This window comes from Protopterus annectens, chromosome 7.part0 (genome assembly GCF_019279795.1).
Source record: "Protopterus annectens isolate FY-2018-M chromosome 7.part0, PAN1.0, whole genome shotgun sequence".
NCBI lineage: Eukaryota > Metazoa > Chordata > Ceratodontiformes > Protopteridae > Protopterus > Protopterus annectens.
The window spans coordinates 1826587187-1826601200 of record NC_056739.1 but is presented as its reverse complement, the minus strand read 5'-3'; the positions used below and the strand labels follow the sequence as shown (position 1 = coordinate 1826601200).

General features: G+C 39.8%; 1 pseudogene; it reads left to right on the top strand.

The window, feature by feature from the left end:
- LOC122806197 overlaps positions 1 to 12296 on the top strand; it is a 37168-nt pseudogene extending 24872 nt beyond the window's left edge.
- The last annotated feature ends 1718 nt before the right edge of the window (positions 12297 to 14014 follow it).

Genomic DNA, 14014 nt, shown 5'->3' with positions numbered 1-14014 from the left:
GTGCTGTACTAGTCCCTTGAGCAGAACCTGTACTAACACTCAAAAGAACCAAAGGTTTGTCCTGCCTCGTGTATATCATTCCCTAGTGTATCCTGCCTTGAGATTTCCTTAATTTCCTCACTGTTGACATCAACACTTTCCCTCCACCCCACCTGCCTCTCACTACCTCACCACTTCCCTCCTAAGTCCCTTAACCTTCTCTCTATTACATCAAAACAGGCCCCACCTATCATGCACTCTTCTACTCCTAAAACATTTATTTCCACATCCTTCTTCTACTTCCTCTATACCATGCCACCTCCTATACTCACTTCCATCTACACCATCCACCCCTGCCTCCCCACCTTCCCCACACAACACACTTCCGCAACATCTCAGCCTCTTTAGTTCCCTCCCACCCTTCCCTCTCTTCAAAGTAAAACTTCTCCCAATCACTACTAAATACTACAAACCCAGACCTTTTCATTACCAGACACTTATAACTAAGTACAAACCAAAACAACTTATTCCTTATTTCACTTACCTCTGCTTAGCCGGTGACATTCACCCTAATCTAGGACCAAACTTCTCTCCTACTAACCACACTAGCTCCCACAATACTTACACTAATAAATACCTCAAATTCCTCACCATCAATGCCTAAAGCCTAAAAAATAAAATAACCCACTTTCATGCCTGGCTCACTCACAACTCACCTGACATTGTAGCCATCTTTGAAACCTGGCTAAAACCTCACATAAGTGACTCTGAATTCCTTCCCCCTGGATTTCAATCACTTTGATCTGACCGCCTAAGTACTCGAGGTGGCGGTGTTGCACTAGTCTACTCCAACCAGCTGTTCTTTACTCCATATCCTAATCCCATTCCTTCTTTCAATAATGCTGAACTTGTAGCAGGCCTTCTAAAAATTAACAATCATAAAAACATCTGCTTCATTTCCCCTCTATATTCCTCTAGGTAACAACACCAACACCCTGGAAGACATCCTGTCTTGGGCCTCCTCAAATATTAAACTGGGAACCTACATATTGGGTGATGTAAATATAGACTGGAACAAAATCAACAACCCTAACCCCACCATGTCAATCAATCTATTTAACGACACTCAACTTACTAACACCATCACTAGACCCAACAAAACCAACCCCCCAGGTTCAATACTAGACTGGATCCTAGTATCTCATCCCAATAAAGTGATACAATCTGGTGTCATACCAGACCCATTAGGAGACCACCTCCCTGCCTTCACGCATCGAGCTTCCCTCACCCCCCCCCCCCACACTCCCACCAGTTTATCCACACTCGGAAACTCTCTAACTTTAACCCTACTACTTTCTCTGATTCATTCAAGAATACCAATTGGAACCCCATGAAAACTCTTCCATTTGACTCAGCCGTTGGCCTTTTTCAATTCAACTTTCTTAAATGTCCTTAACTCCCTAGCTCCAGTAAGAACAAACAAAAAGAGTAAAAACTAAGACTACCCCATGGCTTACTAAAGACACCAAAAAGATTATGCTACAAAGAGATAAAACCTGGAAAATATACCTCCAAACTAAACAACCAGACATCTTACTTAAATACAAACAACTAAGAAACTTTGCCAAAAAACAAGTTATCAAAGATAAAAAGTCCTACTACATCAAAATACAAACAAATCATGCAAAAAACCCCCAAAACATTTTGGAACTCTATCAACTCTCTCCTTATGCCAGGTACTAAAAACAATCCCTGCCCCGACACCAGCAAATCTGACCTTGAAATTGCCTCACTATTCAACACCTTCTTCACCACTTCTATTGCTGAGTTAACCAAGACCTTTACCAACAACAGTCCTCAACCCCACCCCAACCAAACATCCTCTCCCTCCTCTCCCCCCCTACCTTTGAACTCAAACCCATCTCCACCTACCAAATAAAGAAACTACTCTCTAAACTAAAGCTTTTCTCCAATGCCCCCGACAAAATTCCCTCCTCCTTCTTAAAAATAGCCTCCGATGGTATTGCTTTCCCTATTAGCATCCTGATCAATAGATCCCTACTTGAATCCTATGTACCCAAACTATGGCACTCTACATATATTCTTCCACTTCACAAGGGTGGCAAAAGCTATAACGTATCCAATTTCCGCCCCATAGCCATCCTTTCCCATCTCTCTAAACTCCTGGAAAAATGCATCCACCTTCAGCTCTTGGTATTCCTTACCAAACACCAGCTACTCTCTCCTATCCAACACGGCTTCCGTCCAGGACATAGTACCAACACCGCCCTTCTATCCTTCTTACATACTGTCAATTTAGCCTATGACTCCAGTAATTTAGCATCCTCAGTTCTGCTGGACTTCTCTAAAGCTTTTGATACCATCTCCCACACCCACCTAATATAAATCATCTGTCTAATCTCAATCTTTCCCACAAAACTCTCTCCTGGTTCTACAGCTATCTTTCTGACAGGTCCCAGGCTGTCAAATGGGGCCAGGGCACCTCCACCTTCTGTTCTACCCCCACTGGAGTACCCCAAGGATCCATACTTGGCCCAATTCTATTCAACATCTTTATTAATGACTTTTACAAGACCATACTCAATACTAAAATTGTTCAATATGCTGATGATTCTACTTTGATCTGCTGCGCCTTCAACTTAACATATCTTCAACTACTGACACAAACAGCCTTCTCAACTACTGAAAAGCGGATGCTCCAAAATCACCTCTCATTAAATGCTAACAAAACTAAAATCCTTCTATTCTCTCCGTTTAAGTCCTCCCCTATTGATAAAAACTCATTCCAAATAATCAGCTATAACAACTCCATTTTAGAGGTCGTTCCCTCCGCCAAACATCTTGGTGTAACCATTGATGAACACCTAAAATTTAATACTCACGTCCAGCTAAACATAAAGAAAACCCACATAAAACTTGGCCTACTTTATAGAAACAACCACTTCCTTTCTCCTGCTACCAGACTAACTCTCGCCACTACTTATCTCCTTCCCTCTCTACTGTATGGCGCCCCTCTGCTTACTAATTTATCCTCCTCACTATTCTCAAAACTAGAAATATGTTACAATAAAATCTCCAGATTTGCTACCAAACCCAAATCTTCCTCTCTTCATTGTTCCTCTCTTCACTCATTAAACTGGCTTGAACTCCATTACCAACTTGACTTTCACCAAATCACGACTGCCTATAGACTACTATTCCAACCTATCAAGTGCCCTGCACAATCCACTATCTTACAACCATATACTCCCCATAGAACACTTAGATCTACCCACCAAAACCTAATCACCATCCACAAACCCAAGCGCCCAGTTGGTCACCTTTTGCTTTCCTTCACCCTAGCCAAAAAATTGAATGCTCTTCCCTCCACTCTTAGGACCTGCAATAACCTCGAAAACTTTAAAACTCTTCTTCATTCTCACCTTTACTCAAACAGGAAATGCTACTGTACTCTTCACCCTATACCTCTCAAGGTCTCCTCCACTTTTACTCCTGGTTAACCTCTCACTTAGCTAACCTTGCTCATTTGTATTATGTATATATAACTATACTGTAAAATCCAGCCTCAAGGCCATTTGCCTGTCTTTTACACCTAAACAAAATTGTAATTGTTTGTTTCTTTATGAATGCTACTTGTTTATTTGTCAGTAATGCAAAGTTCTTACTAATTATTTATGTAACTATGTATTGTTGGAGCTTTTCTCCCCAGGCCTTCACTGAAAACAGGCTCCCCGAGCCCAGTGGACCTCCCCGGTTATCAAACTGGAATAAATAAATAAATAAATAAATAATACAAAAGGTTTAAGGAATCACACAATGGAAAGTCTAGCCTTGCTAGATTTTTCTTTTGTTTTTACAGACAAAAAACCTGGTAAGTGTGATCAGCTGATTTTTGATTACACATACTGTTTTTTTTTTCCACTACATACTGCTTTTTTATTTCGATGACATGAACATTTGAACAATCATATCTATACCATATAGAGAACTATATATACCGTGTATATATATATATATATATCTATATATATATATATATATATATATATATATATATATATATATATATATATATATATATATATATATATCTAGATCTGTACATGTGTTTATGCCTGTGTCTGTATCTGTGGAATTTCGCACCTAATGCTGAGAATGAATTACCCACACTACAACAGAGCAAGTGAAAGTAACTGAACAGCTACACTTTCAGAGACTCAGAAAGCCATCACTGAAAGTCACTGAACAGGGGATTTAAAATGTTTTGCCATTAGAAGGGAGAATATAATGTAAAAAAATATGTCTGTCTGTATATAAACACACACACACACACACACACACACACACACACACACACACACACATATATATATATAAACAACATATAAAACAGTATATATATATATATATATATATATATATATATATATATATATATATATATATATATATATATATATTTATATTTAAAATGTTTTTAAAAACATTGGTAGAATTAGTAGAATTAATGCATGGTATATTGAAGAACCCAATGACTCAAGTGCCAACAATGTTCGGCCTCCCAGTAGGGGGCCTAGCGGGAGTGGGTGTACACCAGTGTTCAGCTCTGAGCCCACTGCTGTTCATACTGCTGACAGACTACATTAACAACCAGGTCGGAGGGGACAGATCAACAAAGTTGCTGTATGCAGACAATGTGGCATTACAGGCAGACTCTGAGCTGGAACTTCAGCAAAGGATAGGAGAATGGAATGAATAACTGAAGGCACATGGGGTGAAACTAAGCACAGATAAGACAGTGGTAATGGCAGCAAATTGGGGAAATCAGAAGAAGCTAAAAATAGAGATAGAAGGGAAGATAGTGGAACAGGTAAACAGCTTCAAGTATCTTGGAGGGGTGGTTAAGGAGAAATGAAGTCTGAATGAAGAGGTCAAAGCTAGAATCAGAGGGGCTGCAGCCAACTGGCATAGAGTGTCAGGTGTAGACTAACACAGAAGAATGCCAAAGAAGTTAGAAAGTAAGGTAAACAAGACAGTGGTGCGACCAGAACTACTGTATGGTACAGAAACCTGGGCAGTAAAGGCAGAACAGTTGAAGAAGCTAGAGGTGATGGAAATGAAGTGCCTGAGAATGTTGGTAGGATGCACACTGTGGGACAGAAAAAGAAATGAAGACATAAGTGCAGATGCCAATGTAGCTCCAATTGGAGAAAAGCTCAAAGAAAACAGATTACGGTGGATTGGACACGTGCAGAAAAGCAGAAGACAATTTGGTGAGGAAGATTTGGGACAGGCAGGAAGAAGGTAAGAGGAAGTGAGGACGCCCAGCAAAGAGGTGGATGTATTGTGTGAAAGAAGATCTGTGACAGTCAGGCATGAGTGTTGAAGAAGGCAGGAGTGTGGCACTGAATAGAGAGAGTTGGTGACAGTTAACATGATACCCCGACCCTATGTAGAAAAAATTAGAAAAAGGGGACTGATGATGAGATGATAATGTATTTTATATATGTAGAAGGTAAAACACACACACACACACACACACACACACACACACACACACACACACACACACACACACACACACATACACACACACACAAAAACAAAAAAAACGCACACACCTTGTTTACGTAGAGGGGCTTCACCCCCCCCCCTGCACCTCCCACGTGGGGGCTCTGCGCCCCACACCTCCAACTTTTATATTCTCACTCCGAGATCACACTACAGTGGGGAAAATGGAATATTCCCTTATCCCCACTGTAGTCCGATCTCGCCCACTACCACTTCCCCCTGATTCCCTGTACTTTTACAAAAGTTTTGCACAACCACTTTTTTCGATAAAAAGTGCTTTCTCGAAACTGTGACAGTCCGTTTCACTTTCGGTGAAACAGTCTTTCGGTAGACTGTCCTAGACCCATATATGGATATATAATATATATATATACACATATATATATATATATATATATATATATATATATATATATATATATATATATATACCTTTTTTCAGATATTATGGAGACTTAAAAATATTTCCGTATTGCTTCTGATTGCACTGCACACCAGTTTACCTCTCAACCCCTTAGTGCAAGAATTAGCAAAAAGGCAAGAAAAAAATGAAGGAAATAATGAGGAACTCAGCCTTAAAAATTGGCTTATTTAATGGACATACATATGCAGCTATTAAAATAACAGGTGATGCATTAGCATGCATTTTCATATTTTTTTTATAGGCATACCTCAGTACAATTGAAAATGTTCAGATATGTGTCTCATATTAATGAAATATTCCACCAAAATGTAATGTATGGCAAAGCAGTGAGGACAGCAATGACTGGATGGATAGATGGATGGACGGATGGATGGATGTGAATGCCAAACTTCATATCCTTTGAAAATGGTATGCTAAGCCAAAAGCTCTGCTGCTAGCAACTTTCTTACATCTATAATAGCAAAATATAAAAATCTGACCCTGAGTTTTACCCTTCATCATCTCCCCATTATTTTTAACTTAGTCCCTTACTTTTGTGCTATGAGGTTTTGTGGGCATAAAGATACAAAGACTGAAACTGACTAACTGCTTTGTGCAAAAAACACAAAATATATGAACATATTTCTTAGCCGTTCATGAGTTTTCAGAATGTACCTGAGTTTGTCTCACATTTTTACTCTATCCCTCATCATTTTTTTAATTTTCTGGTAAATCATAATGGATTAAAGTACGTCAATAGTACCACACAGTATAGTTTGAGAAAAAAAAAGCATATTAATAGCAGATCATTAGCTCTTGGAGAACTAAATTATTTTTGCTGGAACTCCTGACTCACTTGTGCTTCTACTGTTTCTGCTTGCTAATCTAACAAATCTAAGCCCACATATTGCTGGAATATTTTACCATACCTACATATTCTGATTTTGAACAATTGACTACATATTTTGCTAGAATATTGAGCTTTACATGCATGTACTTATGTTAAACAATTGACCATATTTCTATAAATGACCCCCAGGACTGAAAAAACTCCATGTAGGCTTTGCACCAAGTCTACAAGGAGTTTGCTTGTTAGTGTGATGGTGCGTGGTGCGCAGTGGCATGCGGTGCATATTAATGAGGCTCAGCATGTCTATGCTAGGTTTCATGGCCGGCAAAATTGTTGCCGGCCAGGAAACCATGTAAGCAAATATGAATATAAATTCTGTGTAAAATAGAGCACCTACAGTATGTGAATTTGCACAGAATACCACAATGACCACCAGGGTTTCACAGATAGCTGTGACTCTGCTAGTGCAACATATTTCCACAAAAGCCAACATAATGCAAGGACATTTAACCAGTAATAGGGACATATTTGCCATAGATGTCACATAGACTTGTGGTAGAATGAAACTCAAACATACCTGTCACCCTCTTTGAGGAAAATTTGGAGACAAAGGCATACATAATGCGGGGAACCTAGGCAGAAAAATAAGGAGAGATTTTTAATATTGCACTTCCAAACTTAGAAAGTTGATAGAATAAATAGGTGGTACATTAGCATGAACTTTCTGAAGAACATGAAGGTTGAAACTCAAATGTCAGTCATCAGTTTCTGACTTCATTCTGCAATGACATGACAATGATTTGCCAGAAAAGAAACATGTTATGAGGAAAAGATCACAAATAGGAGAAAAAAATGGACATTCTGAACAAATCCGGACAGTTGAGGGATATGCACTCAAATCCAGAGGTCATCCCAGTGATAGGGTAGAAAGCCACATATTTGATAAGGAAAACATATGAACATCCTGGGAATATCTGGACAGTTGAGGTGTACGAATGTGAAGTATATTGTCCAAACACAGTACATGATAGTGTACTACAGTGCAGATTCTTGTGATATCCCATTCCTTGCATTCTACACTCAAGGGAAGTGTGTGTATTGAATAGGGACACACAGATGAAATGCAGGAAAGAACACAGGGAAGGAGGACAGGTGAAATTCCCTCATGTACAGCAGAGGAGGGCATGTTAATGGAAGATGGTTGTAGCAGCAACACCAAACACATATCTACATAGTACAGTACGGAATGTACGGTGAAAATGTGTTGACTGTGACTGTCACACAAAGTGACATAACAATGGGGAGGATATCCGTGTAAGATAAGCAACCTTGCATGAATAATGCAGAGGACATTTATCTGGGATCTGACATATAATTGGGTTAGGGTGTGTATTGTGAAGCTGTGCAAAATTATATCTCTAAAGAAGACTCTCAGTGGAGGTCACCAGCAAGCTTGTCACAGGTAAAGGTTCACAGAAAACATTACAAGAACCAACCACAATCATGGACAATATCAGAATAATACAACCAGTAATCCCATGCCTTTGACATAACATATGTGATGTGGAGTGATAAGAGATAAACCTGCACACACACACACACACACACACTTCAACAACTATTATGATATGATACATCCACACTCATGAGGGTGACCATGCACAATGTCCTCCCACTATAATAACAACAGGAGGGACACTGCTATATCTGTATCTGACAGTATGGGCAATGCATGGCATATATACATATATATATATATATATATATATATATATATATATATATATATATATCAAAATCTACACTGTCACTAATGATAAACATGCCATTAATGTTGTCAAACAACTATGTAACTACCATGTGCATAAGCAGTACAGGTAGCACACATGTACCTGGTGTAACAACTTGAGTGGTGTTTTGCACCATCAGACAGTCATGTATATTCCACAGAAAGAATATCAAGGTATGGCCAATAAGCTGTGAGACAGCTCACTGTGACAAAGATGGTATACTTCAGTTACACATCACTGGAAGATGAATAGAGAGATACATGAAGAAGGGTGCATTGTACACAGTTAGTGGTGTGATAAAGACTTGGAACCATGAACATGTTATGGCCTTTGATGTGAATGTCCTTCACATAACCATACCTCTCAACTGTACAGATTTTCACAGAATGTCCAGATTTTTGCCTCATATTTTAGGTTCGTCTGTCATAAAATTGTGGTTTTCTGGCAAATTACTGGCAAAATTACTGGTAAATCATTAAAGATTAAAGTTAGAAAATAATGACATACATTTGAGTTTCAGACTTCATACCCTTCAGAAAAATCATGTTAATGTAAAACCTGTTATTCTATCAACTTTCTAAGTTTGGAAGAGCAATATTTAAAAATTGTCCCTATTTTTGGGCCTTTGTCTCACTTTTATTTATGGCTTTGTCCAGATTTCTGTAAGAAGTTGAGAGGTATGCACATAATCAGTACTTGTGTTATGTTCAAGGGAGTAGTCAGCACTGTAGCCACATGCTGGTGGATGTACCACTTACCGTCCACCCCAGGACATGGGTCACATACCTATTGGTCTGATTATAGGGTGTGATGTGCACATTATACTTGGGTGGTGTGTTTGTTTCCTGATTCAACAAATCCATCCATGTTTCTTGTCAATGACAGTGTGGTCATGGCTATGGGAGAAGATTTTGGTATGTATTGATACTGTCTGTATTATACTAATATCATAGTTGAAGTCTGCAATCTGTAGTCCTTCAGGTAGCTGTTTGGACTCAGCAAGTGTATGTCATCTGCGATGTCCATCACTTAACTAATGGGTAGGAAAGGGTCTAGCAGACACTCCTGATGTACTGACCTGATCACTGGACCTGACACATAGGTCACGTCACACATTTTAACATAGTGAGATGCCACATATGTCATATACTGATCTATCCATTTGGTGACATAGCTGTTTATGGCCACATATGACAATATTGACTGAATACATCAGTGTGGATTTGTGTCATATGCCTTTACCTGGTCAAGTTCTGCAAGATGATACTGTTATCATCATGATGCCCTCGATTATCACTTTGAGGACATCTGCCACATGTAATGAACTTGATCTAGCATTAACAATTCACACAGGTCTGTTGCGCACACCTGGAATATTAGTGTACATGTAGAAGAGGTCCATGGTGACATGTTGTTTTATCCCACAGTTGAGAAGAGTCAGGATGCCTCTACATGTGCATGCATCAGGTGCTGTCCCCCCTACTCAGGTAGATGCATGTTGATGTACACCCGTGTATGGGAACATAGGCCATGTGAAGGGTATGTAGAACTATGTATTCAATGGTATCAGGAAGGTGTATGTGCTGAGTTACGCCATAGATGATCTGTGATGTTGTCACAGCCCATTGATTCCATGTGATAGGCCTGGATTAATGTAAGACAGTGCATACTGCCCATCATGATCTGGGCTAGAGTTTAACACAATCCCCCATGCAGATATCATTGAGAAATCCTCCAAGCTGGGGATTAACCCTTACATCAGTTGATGTGCAACCAATTGGCTCACTGACAGAACACATATGAAAGTTCCGGAATCAACCTGTACCAGTAGAGCTGTCACCACTGGTAAACCCCAGGGATCTGTGCTTGGCCCTTCATGGTTTGAACTCTATTTCTCAACAGTTCAGGCTAAAATATATGGCCTTTGGTTTACCAAGTTTGCTGATTCTTGCATATTGTGTGCAATTATTGAGTCCATCAATGATGATAACAGTACAGGAGGGCTAAAACACACAACCGAATGGTGACAAAGGCACACAATCTATATATAATTGAAGAAATGTGTGTTTATAATGCTGTCCATATGAAAAGTGGAAGTCCATGTTAATCACAGCATTAACAACAGTCCAACCATGCAAAGACTCAGTGCTGGAAACACTGGGAATACATGTAGATATCATTCTGGACTTTTACCACCAAGTGTCCACACTGATATTGAAAAAGTATGTTGTGCACATCATAAGTCACACCATCATATTCATAACTTAGGAATGTATGACAACACTGTAGTCAAACCTCATCACAACACTTCTCTTTTCAATGTACCTCATCAGACACATGCAGCAACTGTAGGGACCACAGGGCTTTCTCAACAAGATAACAAAGGGCCTACAAACCATTCCATCATGTATGTGGATAGATTGAAAGCCATGTCACTGTAATATTTATTATATAGGATGAGGAGACTTCTGCCTGGCCTCCAGGCCAGTCTCTGACCCTGCCCTGGTGGGAGTACTGCATATCAAAAAATCTGATATATCTGATGCCATCAGCAGTGTCTGTTTCAGAGAATATAACAGTGTCCCACATGCTGATGTAAAATGCCGTCTGTTATGTCAAGCAACAGCACACACACAATTGACTACAGTGAGAATAGAACCGCTTTCAATGTAAGCACACAGACTACAGAACACAGTATTTTATACAAGTGCCACAGCTCAAGACCAATTTGGAGAGTCTCAGACAACACTTTATAGCAGATGACATCAGCAATGTCTGGTGAGGAGAATATAACAGTATCCCACATGCTGGTGTAAAATGTTCTCTGTAATGTGAAGCAGCAGTTCACTCACACACAGTTAACTGCAACTCCTCGTTTTGTTTCCTCTTGTTCATAAATATGCAGACCACTAGAACAGCAGCTTCAAGAGAGGTGCATAAAGGGAAGGTAGAAATAGTTATTAGTGCTGCTTATAAGACTGGTCTAGTTATTGCATGATGCTTGGCACAAGAATGTGCCTGTGTTATAATAAGCAGTCGAACACAGGAACATGTTAATACAGCACTAGCACAGCTGACATCTGAAGGTCCTAATGTTTCAGGAATTGTTTGCCATGTGGGAAATGAAGATCACCTAGAAAGGCTAGTCAAGATGATTGTCAAGCAGTATGGTGGGATTGATGTTTTTTGTATCTAATGCAGCAAAAAAACCCTTTTGTAAGCAATATGCTGGATTGCAGAAGGAAATTTGGAACAAGATTATTGATGTAAATCTGACAGCAGTCTTCCTTTTAATAAAACTTATTGTTTCTCATATGCAGAAACGAGGTGGTTGTACCATTGTGTTAATATCCTCTATTGCCATTTACAATCCCACACTGGGTATTGGTCCATATTCTGTAAGTCTGCCCTTCTAGGATTGATCATAGTCCTGGCTTATGAGTTTGGTCCCATGAATATTCGTGTGAACTGTATTGCACCCAAACTCATCAAGACCAGATACAGTACATATCTGTGGCAAAATCCAGATCTAATGAAAGAGGTAAATAAAAAATTGCCTTTGAAGCGGTTTGGGAGACCAGAGGAGTGTGCTGGTGCAGTGTCTTTCCTTTGCTCTTCTGATGCTTCCTATATCACTGGGGAGATTCTCATTGTGAGTGGTGGAGGCCACACCAGACTCTAGGAAGATTTGGGTATTGAAGAGGAAAGATGAAGATTCTGAAAGCTTTGATAATTAGGCTCCTGCTTTCAGTATGTGCAGCTGGGAGGATTTGGTTCTTGCCCATTCTTTCATAAAGGAACAAATTGTATGTTTATATCTGAAGATCAGAATTTCATAGCTTTAAAATATGCATAAAGATGTTCCTGTATCATTTCACTGGTTCTCACAGAATGAGTTAAATGTCCTTTCATGGTTGATATAAAATGTTTTTCTGTAACACAGAATCAAGAATGCTAATCAGAAGAAAGTCATATGAGGTGAGAGGTTGGCATAGTGGTTAAGGTGTTTACCATACACACACAAAGTGCAGGGTTTAATTCTCACATGGGTTAATTAGCCAAGCTGAAAATGGTACTAATCTATAAACCTATGTGAGAATAGAGCCCCTACATTTCTATGTACACAGGCTGAAGAACACAATAGTTTACACAAATGCCACAGTGCAAGTCTGACTTTTGCACAGCTGTAGATCACCTTATGGTGGATGACATCAGCAGTGCATGCTGGAGAGAAGAAGTTGGAAGCCCTGCATAAAACGGATCTATAAGCAGGTGCAAGTATCAAAATACTGTCAATTCATGTGATTGGAGCAGTAACTACAGGGTACACACTTCTGCTCTTCTGGATAGACACAAACACACACACACACACACACACACACACACACACACACACACACACACACACACACACACACACACACACACACACACACACACATACACACACACACACTTGACTGCAGTGAGAATACAACACCTACCTATCTAAGCATACAGACTACAGAACAAAGTACATTATGGAAGTGCCATGGCCCAAGTCCGACATCTTACTTTTACATGGCTGCAGTTGGAATTATAGTAGGTGAAATCAGCAGGCCATATGGGAGACAAAATTTTGGGAAACCTGCATAGGCTCATAGCTTCATATGTGCGTAGGAGGGTACTAGTCTAATGGCCATACAGTGTTTAGAAGCCTAGCTGTGTAAAAAAGCACAAATACCCTTAATGAGCATAGCTGAATGGTAGTTCTTAGCAGAGCAATTTTGTGAGCAGCACCAAATGACCCTGTCTATGAGGGACATAGGTGCTACCCAAAGGTGACTTTACAATCACCCAGTGAGTAGTTAAGGTTGTGGTTGAATGGGGTCATTGTGGAGCACTGATTCACATGCAGTGGGAGCCTATTACAGAGGAGTATGAGTTGTTGGGGGGATATATCTGTCTCCCCAACATGTTCTGTTTATGCCACAGGCTTAGTTGAGAACTATGGTCTAAGTTATTCTTGTCCCATTTGATTTGCAGATGTGCAGCATTTTCAGTAGGCCAGGGTCTGAGACTGCTCTGTAGGGCAGGCATACGTCACCTCTCAGCAGCCTGCATGATACCGAATATAGTGACAGGTCTATCAGTCTTTCCATGTATATCATGTTTGGAGTCCCTGAAGTCTCCCAGGCACAACTCTATGTTTTCTCTAATTGCTGCAGGTGTCTGGTGATGTGTAGACAGAAAGGAGCATTGCACTTAATTAGTGATCTGATAAGGGTAGAGTACAGCAGAGGTATGACCACCCTGGTCTTGGATGTGATGTCACTATGTATGATGTGTGCAATGCAGAATGTGTGTGTCACTACTATAGACACATACTGATGAAAGTGTAGATTGCTCTCAACATGTGCC